Source organism: Falco biarmicus, chromosome 9 (assembly GCF_023638135.1).
Source record: "Falco biarmicus isolate bFalBia1 chromosome 9, bFalBia1.pri, whole genome shotgun sequence".
NCBI lineage: Eukaryota > Metazoa > Chordata > Aves > Falconiformes > Falconidae > Falco > Falco biarmicus.
Window position 1 is genome coordinate 46659104 of NC_079296.1, and position 12462 is coordinate 46671565.

The window sequence follows — 12462 nt, forward strand, 5'->3', positions numbered from 1 at the left end:
TTTCTTGAAAAATTTCAATAGCCTGACTCGCTACATTGGTGACGGTGATACTGTTTGGTAAGCAACGCTGCCCCTGAGTCTGGACAAGCACTACAGTACCATTTAAAAATGTCTACAAAGGGGCAAGGTGTCCAGCCCCTGGCCACCTGTGGGCTTGGTGGTACTGCCTTGAGCTCTGCAGTAAAACGAACAGCTCATTACCGGACTTGGAACCTTTTAGCATCCTTTTTAAACTCTCACTCAAGTAAGGAAGTGTCCCTTGATAAGCAAAGGAGCACACACACACTCTCGCAAAAAGTAGATGCTATGATTTGTGCTAACGAGACAGAAATAGCAGCATGACCGAGACCCAAGTACACAGTATAACACGTGCAGCTGTCTAAATAGCTCTGCTGTCCGTGCCTCTGCGTGCTAATGGCATTCCCTTCTGCTTGGCCTCGTCTCTCCACTTTACACAAGAGCTTAAAAATTCAGGCACTTCCAGCTCCACCTAGACTAACTACCCACTTATACAAACAGGAAAAATAGCCACACAACTAGTTAAGTTTTCACTTTGGAAAGGATTCAAGAAAGTTTGGATCATATGGCAAGAAGCCAAGCATCTCTTATTTCTGGAGTACTAAAAAAATGGTGGCAAATTTTTATTTCCTTTCCATCTTTAAAAAAGACCTTCATAAAGGAAAAGTAGGAAATAAAAAGCATTTACAGCTCCTGTACAGCAACAATTCACATAATGTTGTGAAAATACCATCAGAGGAATCTCTGTAACAGTTTACCTGTCTTGTCCACAAGATGATGTCTTACTGGAGAAACTACTTTCTGGTGATGTACTGCATGCATTTTGTGCATTTCTTTTACGTCTGAAATGCCCTAGAACAATCTCAAGCACATGAACACGAGTTAGAAATATCCCCAGTGATTTACCAGTCCAGCAGAGGTATGCCATACTGCTGCAACATCTCCTAATTTTAAAACCTTGCCTTAACTTCAAGGGAAGAAAAACTTATTTTCTTTATTTTGAGATTTACACTCTAATTGCATTGTAATCCCAGCATAATGTGGTGAACCCAGCACCCTTGCCACTTCGGTTCCTTCCTCGTAGCCCCCGTGCAACCAGAAAGATATTAAGAGCTAAAAATTTCAGCCAAAAGACCTTTCTTCTCTAAGCAGTTACATCTCCCTGCAACAGAACCTACTCAATGCCAACAAATTTCAGATCAATTTTAGGAGCTTTGGGAAGCATGCATATTTTTAAAAATTCCAGATGTTATCACATGAACTTGGACCTAGACTTCAGTTTCAGGTTCTAAACTAGAATAAAATTTTGGATAGACCAAGTCAGGGTGGGGGGGTGGGGGGATGAAGAGAGAGAGAATCTTATTTGTGGCACCGGAGTATTAAAAACTAGTTAAATACAGCAAAATGCACAACACTTCTTTACTCACCAACAAGAAGGGAGCTAAAACAGAGAAGTATTTATCTACCTTGTTAGTCTAAGCCATTTTTTGTAAAATACACGTCTTCTCTGGGTCTGTTGCCTGCCAGATGGACTCAGCTGTGCACAATGAATAGAAGAGCTCATACCACAGGCATCAGTGATCAGACACTCAGGGCAATCAGACACCAAAGAGCATACCAGGCTTCTCCTAAAATGTCTGGATGGCCAACAAAAAGCACCTTCTCACGACCAATATAATTTTGAGCATAGTGAGGACTTCTGATCTCCTGTGGGCTTTTATAGATGCACAAGAAAATACAGATGGTCAGCCCTGGACACTGGGGCTTTTTACCAGCTTTAAATTCTCTTGAGAGTATATCATTGCTTCAAAGGGAACTAAACCTAGACATAAAAAGCAATGCAGAAAAATCACCAAATGCAAACACCTCTTTGCCAACATATTGGTAAAGCACCAAACACATTCAGAGCTCACAGAAATCTAGCAGGCTGAGGGTTTAGACACACTTGGTTTTTGTTTTTGTTTTTTTTTTTTTTTTTTTAAAAAAAAAAAACAAAAAAACCCAAAACTACCTACCTTCTATGTGGCTTAAAAGAGAATTACGAATATAGGTATACCATTAAACACTGAGCCATTCTAGCTCAGGCAATTAGAAAAAAAATAAAAATGTCATCCTTATGCCTGCCAGCCTGATGCCAAGCTCAAGAGTCCAAAATGTCTCCTTTGCCTGGGCTGTAGAACAAGTTCATATCCCACACAAGGAGATCAGTCAACGGTGCATCATCCCGCTGGGGCTGCTGGCAGCGTCACACACCTGGGCAGAAAGGCCAGGTGAGGGTGGAGAAAGGCAAGTGCAATGGAAACAGTCAACATCTGTGCAAATTAATGAGTCCAATTTAATTACCTCCCAACAGAAAGATTAAATAGGGTGCAACTGGTGATATGAAATCGTCCTAATGGGTTCCATTGCTTGAATCCACTGCTCATCAAGTTGAATTGATTTTTAAACAGTGGAAATTCAAACAGCTCCCATGAGAAACTAACACAATTCCCACCTCAATCAAATGCTTTGTAATAGTTACATATAAAATGTGATTTTTGAGGAGGAATAGTCGATGATGTCTTCCCCTTTCATTCCTGTAGGAGACCTGGCAAACTGATAGTATTATCAGAACAGCGCTAGAAGGCTAGCACAAACTGTGGATCAAGTGTACAGGCATACTATGAATAGTATTTTGCAAACAACCCAAACCCACATTTTTTAATAAAAGCAGTAGCTAAGTATCTTGAATGCTTGAAATAGGACTGTTAGGCTATTAACTTCTTTAAAATCCCAACCTTCCAGATATAAATTTCCAAGTATGCAAATGCCATGAAAGTAATTGAAGATAGCAATTAATTTATATAGTATGTTCAAAAAGCAAAGATTTCAAATTTTGCTGCTAATTTTGGGTATTCAACTGAGCTACTTCAAGTGTACCTGAATTCAGAATGTGCCACAAATCCTTTACACAGTTTCTACTTGGGCATGAACTATTTTTTAGCGAAAAACCACTACTGAGTTCGAGGAAGTCCTGATTTCAACAAAAAATACTGTGTATTTTAATAGAAAGAAAATAAACACTGCTGTACAAAACCATTCCCATCTTTTCACATGTATATATGAAGACTTCAACATAAACGCACAAAATATCATACAACTTTTTTGGGAAGGCTTCTTGCCGTGACGTCTGAAGACAGACTCAACTTCAACAACTTCCACATCATTTTATCAAAAAAAAGATTTGAAAAATACATATCTAGAACTGAAAATATCTATCTAGAGCTGAGATGCTGCCTGACAAGTCCCATCTCACAAGTGATGAATGTGCTGACAATTTGCCAAAAAAAGGGTCCGTTTATCTGCTCAGCGGCCAAGCAAACATTTGCGAGGACAATTGGTATCTATGCAAGACAGACACGGACTGAGTGGTCATCAGGTGTTAAATAGCAACTGACATTTTAAATGAAATCCAAGGGCTGTCAGCATCAAAGGTTCATTGAACTGGAGCAACTGAAGGAAAGGCAAAGGGAAGGGAGCAAACAAAATAGCCGGATGTCTTCTCAGTGGCAGATCTGTCTGTTTAATTTTATTTTTGCTAATCGATTCCATAACAATAATGCATTTCCAATATTGGTTTTGTGTAGTAATTCTTCAATAAATCATACTTGCATGGAAGGAAATCAAACTTGCGCAGCTTTAGAGTGAGGCTCTATTCCAGGTGACATCAAAGACTATAACAGGAGGGGGGGGTGGGGGAGGGAGAAGAAGAAATCACCCTGCGCTATGTTAAATACCTAAAAGGAGATGACAAATCAAATGGGAATTACTGTGGTAAAAACATAATTAAAAACTTGATTGAAGTTAAACAGAATTTACATAACACTGCAAATTAACTTTACGCTGAAAGTATTCACTGGGAAAGCAATAAAAAGGCATTTCATTAGTAATCTATATTTAAACAATATGTACAATAGAGTTGTTCTAATGAGAAACGTAGGGGTTTTAATAACAGCAGTTTGCAATGGCTGCCAAGAGACACGGCTATCACTGAGATTCCTGCACATAAACAAACAGGCTTTGGCTACACCATGCGTGGGTTGTAGCCATGAGACCCAGCACAGGTTACTGCTCCACAGCTTCTCCTTATAAATTAACTGCATCAAAAATACTTGTACACAGCCCTGGGCTACCCATTCAGCATGGGCCTGCTGACTTCATGGGAAGGAACCGCCCAATTTCAGCAGAACCAGGATTTCTGTTTTTCTTGGAAGTTTTCTTTCTTAAAGAATGTATTATGCTTAAAGTTTTCAGGAACACACATCTGTTACTATGACATGTCATCCCCATCTCTTCAGGGACACAGACTATTTGCAGTAGCGATGAAGAATCACATTGCAATCATTAACTAAGTCACATAACACAGTGTTACTGGTAAAATAGTAATAAGGAAAATAGTAATAACAGCACGTTAAACGTAAACTGTCCAAATGCATGCCATTCATCTCCAAATGCAGAAGTCAAAACACATACAGAAGAAATGCACTATTACAATCCCAAAATGGAAACTTCCTACAACACGTGATGGAGAAGATAAATTCAGTTTATCCCAGATTTCAGAGGAAATCCAGAAAGATTCCATTCATTTGATTTCTCACTTCTTCCTTACATCAGACAAATATGTTTCAGTCTTTTTCAAGCCACACATTGATCACAAATTCTGTTGAAAATTTACCAGCATTGTGGTAACAACCCTGCTTGGACACATTTTATAAATAAACCAGTCCTCTCCCCACAGGTCATCCAACCACAACCTTGAACCCGTATCATAAAACCAATGGGGTAGTCTATATCAGTATTGTTTCCATATTTTTACTTTTCAAATGAAACTACAAAGTCCAGAATTTCAAAAAAGGATTAATCTGTCTTCAGATGCAGGCAGCCACTCATTGCGATTTCTGGCTAGAGCTGGGTTTTCAACACTTAAGATGACAGCTCAGTGCTCTCTCTACCTTTCTCTACTGAAAACACTGAAAGTGTTTTTCACCCTACTGAGTAAGTCCATCCCAGGCAAAAGTGACTCTGAAAGAAAAATAATCAATCAAGACAAAAAATTAATCAAAATCTTTAACAAAAATGAAACACAACAGTATCTTCTGATGGACTTTTTGACCCAACACAAATATTTGTATACCTTTCCCATAGATATCTGGTCTGTGTGCTTCAGGTATTACAAAGTAGTATCAAGTAAAACAAAGTAAAACCAATAAAAAGTAAGATTTGTTCTCTGTCTTGGAATAATGAACATCAGAGTGCTGCACATGAAAACGAGTACTGGATACTGTGAAACTATGGCATTGAAACTGATGGTACCTTAATTAACACACTCTAGGATATTCAGAGTAAATGACTCGATTTCTCTGGTTGACATTTCCAGCTTATATGACAAGACTTAAGTGAAATGGCTATAAGCCAAGTGATTTACTTCCCAAAGTGCCCCAAACACAAGCCCCAAGTGTAGCAATCAAGGGAGATACTCTGCAGACTGTCCTGGAGCTTGCAGGGTAAGGAAGGAGCTCTTCTGTGACACGGGAAATAAGGCTTGCAGGCTTTCTGCAGGACTGCTGCATTCACAAGGGATTGTCTACACACACATTCCCCAGTTTTGTGGATCCCTATTTTAGGAATCAATATTTTTACTTTTCTATGCCATGAAAAAGAAAAATCTTTAAACAATGTTAAGTGTCTGAGATGTGTTATCTTATCAAATGGAGTTTGTTTTGGGGTTTATGTCAGTAAGGAAGAAAACAAGCAAATGGTGTTTCATCCTGTTTTGGCTGCTGAACTGCAATAAAAAATACATACATAGAGATTAATTACCTCGTGTTTGTTGAAAATTTGGTAGATAACATGGCTTGTAAATCATGCCAGTTTTACTTTCCTTGTCCAAAACACCATGAGTTCTAGATATTTTTTCTTCAAAACATGTATTTATTTTTAAAGCAGAATAAAAAGCAAAACAAACCAGAACACTCTGTCTTGCCTAAGCACATGAATACCAACGTCATCTCACACATGGGTTCTCCTGGAGCAGAAAGGAGATGGGCAGCTTACAAAGCTGATGACAGCTGCTAACCAATGCTAGCTGCGACAAAAGGCAACCTCAAATAAAATACCGTAAAGAGGAATAGCTGGAAGAGAGCCCCATCACATTTACTTTAGCAGGCACTAGGGAAAAAACATGCATGACATTATTGCAACAACGGCACTAGTGATCAATTGTCAAGTTACACGTTGCTTCTTTGCAGAAGGTTGCACGCAACTTCCAGGGTTAAAATATTTCATGCAAATTGTCACATCCAAAAATTATCTGACATTATGTGGGATGTGCATATCCCACAGGTTTTCTATGGCATTCAAGGTCATCTTCCTTCCCACCTCCTTAGACTAGGACCTGTTCCGCTGTTACATCAAAATGCAGAGATTATTACAGAGCTCTTTTAGAGGTGCGAGGGAGCAGGGCCCAAATCTCTCAAAGTAGATGGTAGATCAGACAAGATGTACAGCAAGTGACATGACAAACCTCACCAGAAGCTCTCTCCTGGCACAGCACATCCTCCCATGTGGTCACCTTGCTGTGCCAAGGCCAGACTTCTCCAACTGGCAAAGGGCAGGAGGAGGTACATTGTCCTTGGGCTTACCCAGAAGCGATGAGCTCAGGAGAAAGGAATCGCCCCGTCAGTTCAGAGAAGAGCATCAACACACCAGAAAACAAGCTGCACTCAGTACTTTTCCTTTTTTAACACAGTGTATTTATACTCAAGAGGACGCAGCTCACATGCAGTATCGACCCAGGTTGAAGAGACTACGCTTTCACCACGGAGGGCGGGCATGAAGGCGGCACATGTTTCTGAAAGTCTTTTCTATGCTAGCCTTACTCTGTACCCTGAGGACAGTACGCAGTCTAAAGGGGATGCTGGATTTTGGGGCAAACGGACATAACTAGAGCTTGCAAGGAAAAAAATGAAATTGTGTGCAGTAAAAACTACAGGCCCAGGGAAGACTGCAAGTCCATTGTGCTACGCACTGTGCAAACACATGAATATGAAACGGTATTTCAAAAAGCTTGTAATTTAATAAATATAGAAAGAGAAAGCATTTTTTTTTTTTAAGTCTGCTTATAAAAAGATGAATGCCCAGAAATATACCAACAGATGGGTTTTGGTAAAGTTCTTGCAAGCTTTCTATTTTTCTTTGGATGAGAGCTATCAAATTAATTATTCTTAGGCTGTTTGAAAGTGAAGAAAACCGTGACTTTACATACGTATGTTTGGAAAAGGGATATTGTGGGAAAACAGAGCCAATGATAAGTGAGAAACTGCATATTCAAATACACTTTTAGGATTACTGAATGTAAGCCATTGACACGGCAGGAAAAAAATTCCCCAAACCTCTAATGCCTGTACCACCCGACTGTCCACAGCAAAGGTCCATCCTCTTCTCCCCCCTTCCAAGGATGTGCCACACTGGCTGGCAGGTAACTGCAGTAAAGCCACTAGCTTTGATCTGAAAACAGGATAGCTGTGGTGTACAGCGATACTAACTGCTCACTGGCTTGAGCCTTAGAGCACCAAGACAGCTGTCTCTGTACATTTTATCTGTAAAGCTGGATTTGTTCACACCAAACCAGCTCAGCTGTATCTGCAAAGACACCCTAAAAATCAGAAGGAAGCACTGCTTTCCCACACATCAAATGTTCAAGACAATCCTATTGTAAAGTTTCTGTTTCTGAATTCAAGCAACCAACACAAACCACTTGGTACTCAAATCCATTCCAAATGAAATTGATTAAAAAGAGGTAAGAATTCTACAATTGCTTCCTGAAGCAAATGAACAGGAGGACACGACGGGTTAGGTCCTACAACTGCCACCTCCCTTGAGGTGACCTTACTCAAGGTAACTGTTTCAGTGGAAATGGAAATTCAGTTCCAAATTCCACTGGATATTCTATTTTCCAGATCAGATCAGCAAAGCCAAATGACTAACAGAAGCCAAGGTGCCCCAGACTTACTACTGGTACAAGCCTTAACAGACACTGGCTTTCTATCCTCTTTCCTCTATACCAGCAGAAAGTGACAGGCGATCTTGAAAACCTTCTGCCATAAATGTCTACCTGTGCACTTGACAACCTGGAACTATCTGCAACCCCCATTATACATGAGGAGGCCGTGTGACAAAAGCAAAGAAACCTGGGCATGTTAGGAAATTTATAACTTGAGAGAAGATTCTTATGCACATTTTTTTATTCTCTAAAAGCCATCCTGCCTGAAATGAGTACAGGAATAGCAGCACAACTTCTACAGGAGGCTCTGGTGTAGGTAGACCTGCAGCAATGCAGCAACAGCCACTACTGCAAATCCCTAAATAGAAAAGATTACAGAAATACAAAGTTAAAATGAATAAAGGTCTCATCCATCGAACTGGGAAGAACCCAGAATATAAAGCACATCACACAAGTCCTCTGCTCTTACTGAGTCTGAGCACTGCTGCTGTCCTCTTCCTCAGTTCAGCTCAAAACGACGAGCATCTCCACCAACGTGCCAAGCCACCTCAGCCCCACTGATTTCCAGAGGACCTCAGAGGAACTGCTCAGGCTTCTGTAGTGCCCAGACTCTGTAGCAATGAGCGCTCATCCATTCCCTCTTTACCTTGCCCATGGCGCAGTTCACACGACCACCTCTCATCACTGCAGACAGCACTTGATGAAGTCAAAGTTCTTGGCAGACAGCAGCTTGCAACCAACACCACGTGCACAAGCAGAAAGGTGAGGACCAGCCTTCACCGAGATACTGCTGCCTTTCCAAGATAAGCTTTCTAGAAGTGTGGCAGAAATGGAAGTCTAGACCAAAGATGCTCCTGAACAAGGTCCTGACAGAGACAGTGGGACTCTGCCCTGAAACATGTCCAGGCTTGGCAGGGCATCCTGGGATGGAGCAAATGCTTCCCTCTCCCTTGTAATCCAAGAGCTCAGTGCTACTGCTGTAACGCAGCAGCCACAGCAGCAACAGACACCATTTAGGTGGATAACCAGAACATACATAAATGTGCAAACCAAGTGCTTTTGTAATTTTTCCCTAAGAGGAAAAAGGCTTTACCTTTCAGCTGCGCAGCACTTAGAAATATACTACTTGTTTGCTTTGAGTCACTTGCCAGACACTGTTGGCAAGCAAGCTGAGGGCAAATGGATCTTGTACAGCAAATTGCTCACACACACACACAAAAGATTTTTATGAAAAACTTAAGTTATGGGTTACAAGTAGTGACAAAGAACAAAACCTGCTCCTTCAGAAGACACAGATCTCTCTTGTGCAATCTGTATCTCCATTTAATGTGTTGCAGAGCTAAGAATTTTTCATAAACTAAGGAAAACTCACTTGCTAGATTTTATAGGAGAAAAACAAAAAGTAATCTGTCATTTTTGAAGCTGCAAGTCACTGTAACAGGGAGAGGTCAGTATTTTTAGCTGCGCATACAAAGCTTTTGCTGTCTCTCTCCCCAGCTCAGCCTTAGAATCATCTCACGCCAACAGCCACCTCCAAAACTGTACTCTGACCTGCCATTAAGATCTTTACTTGTTATGAATTAGCTCTGAAACTTTTTTTTACTGATACTCTGAGTCTATGCACGTGAGTGCATGCATATTATGTGAATTTATTTTAGACAACACTCTCAAATACTAATATATGTTAATGATGCGGCAAAAACCTCTTGTAAACGCTCTCTTCCCACTTACAGCAAGCTTACTGGAAATAACATCAACTCAGCAGTCTTTGGGAAGTGAGAGGATGAGTTAGTACATGGTAGCTAATTCAAAAGCTCTTCTACAAATCTAATAATTACACTTAATTTCATATACAAAGGTCACCATTAAATTCTCTATAGTTTTGTATTTCATCAGATTAAAAGTTCAGCAGTAATTTACTTAATATAAGGAATAATACCACAACATTCATTACCTGCAAACAGCAACACTGCACAGATTTTAACAGAGCTGAGGGAAGCCATACAGTATTTTTGCTAGTGCACACACACTTTGGCCATTTTTAGATCATGTTATGTATTTTAAAAAAAAAAAAAAAAAGCCCCCAAATTCCAAACTTAACAATCTCTTCTAGCACTCTTAAATCAAACCAAATGAGATCTAGTTGAAAAGCTGCATAATTTCCAATTGAGAGAGAAGAGAAAGCGAGAACTGTAACTGAGATTGCAAAACAATGATGCAGCTAGCTAGAGCAACAACACAACAGGGGAGTCTGCATAAAATCTAAGACTGCGCCAAAAAAAACTTAAGAGGCATTACTACACAATTATATCGCAACAGTGCACCATCATGATCTAGCAAGAGGGCCTCAAGTTTTCGGATGGCTGTGACAGAAGGGACTATTTATGCCAGAATGGTCCTGGTTTCCCCACCTCTAATCTGCAGGCCAGGCTGACAAACCAGAACTGACAGAAATGCCACATGAGATGAAGCAGATGGGGTGACTACTACAGGACAGACAACAAAAGGCTGGCTTGACTATGAAAAGGGGAAGAAAAAAAAAATGTAAAGTATGTTGGCATCATTGCTTAGACTTAAAAAAAGTCTGTGCCATCAAAAGGCAAGGTGGAAGGGAGTACCTGGAGACCCAAGGATGCTAGATTATTTTAAAGAATTAAAAAAAAAAAAAAAAGGGGGGGGGGGGGGGGAACAACAACTTATGGCCTCCAAGTCTCAAGAACAAATGTTTCAAACTTTGACCCTCTGATCTTACGATGCCATATCCCGACCTATTTACTTCTGTGTTTTCATTGACAGGCTGGGGGTGGGGGGAAGTCCCTTCCCTCCCATTGGGCCTAGCACTTAAATATTTAAAAGACCTGAAAAGATGCATCCAACAGCCACAAAATCATACAACATTGATCTTAACCTTCTGGAAGTGGAGGACAAAGTCCCATAGCTGGTATACAAACAGCAAACCGAAACAGCATCCCACCGGCACAATGCTGCCATATTTGCCTTGTTCCTTATGAAGCCATCATGGAATTGAATTTAAAAATAAATGTGATAAACCAAGCAACCACTAGCAATTTTTCCATTTTCATGCAGGAAATAAAACAAAAGAAATAATTATAAAAAATCCCGATTTCATTTTTTCCAGTTGCACAACAGCCAGACGGAAGGAAGCCTCAGCCCCAGCAGAAGATGCATTTTCTTGCTGACCTCCCCAAAGCAATGGAGGGTGCAGAAGGTGCACGTGGGCTGGGGGCGAGGGGACGGGGTAGGATGGGCTGGGAGGGGGCGTTCAGGAACGGGGAGAGGAAATTGGCTTTCCCCAGCCAGATGGGTTTACCGCACTGAGTTCAGGCCTGGACAGCACAGCTGCAAGTTATAAATGTTGAGGCAGGCCAAGGCAAGTGGCATCCCCTCCGGGCGGCCAAATTCCAGGCAATTAGAGCCAGTGGTGCCCTTGGCTCCCTGGTGGGTGCCTGGACAAAGGGGCAGCAGCAGGGAAGAGCCTGCTATGGGGCAAGGGGGCCAGGTGGAGAGCAGGGAGGGGAGGAGTGCTGTTTTATGGCAGCACGGTAATTCAATTGCATTTTTTATTACCACTGCTGAATATTATTATGCTCTCCCCCAGCTTTTATGAATGTTTGGCTTACACCATAATGTATTTGCCAGAAATCAATAGTCTCTTATCCTTGCAAACTAGTAGTCAATGTCACTACCTCTCCAGCTTGCAGATCAACTAGCACTGCCCACCGCATCCAGAACAGGAAAACTGGTTTCTTACTTGTCGCCTTTCATACAAATCTTCAGCTAGGAAAGCAGAGATAAATACACCTATTTCAAGACAGCTGCCAACAACTTTTAAATCAAAGCCTGTTCTTAAAATATGCTTTTCCATTGAGCAAGTATGGAGGTACCATTACAGGCCCTCATTAAAGAAAAAGCTCATACCAGGAATATAAGCATTTTGAATTGCCTCACCAGGATATGCTAGGGATGGTTTACTCTCAAGAGAATTGGAAGGAAGGGAGAGATGATGCTCTTATACAATTCAAAGGACAGCAGCAAAAATCACTGTTTTAAATACAAGTAAAAGAGAGAGGACCAATTGTGAAAGGTATTGCACATTTATGTAACAGTTTTAAATATGGCAATATTTTTTCTCATATGAGCAAAAAAAAAGTCAGAAGAGATACCATGCCTGTATTTAAGACATAAAAAGAAAAAAAAGACAGAGTACTTTACATATCTCATCACTTTCTCCAAACTCACTTTCTTCCTCTATCAGTTCTTTGCTTAATCATCCAAATTCCAGTCTCTAGCCTTCACTTCAAAGCTCAAGCCAAGTTCCCTAGAACTTCTTGTTCTGATGCAAAAAACAAAGAACACTTATAATTGTTTCTTTCTTTGAACTA

General features: G+C 40.6%; 1 protein-coding gene across 7 annotated transcripts in view; it reads right to left on the minus strand.

The window, feature by feature from the left end:
* ZMIZ1 (zinc finger MIZ-type containing 1) overlaps positions 1 to 12462 on the minus strand; it is a 307512-nt gene that overhangs the window by 260037 nt on the left and 35013 nt on the right. The window lies entirely within an intron of this gene.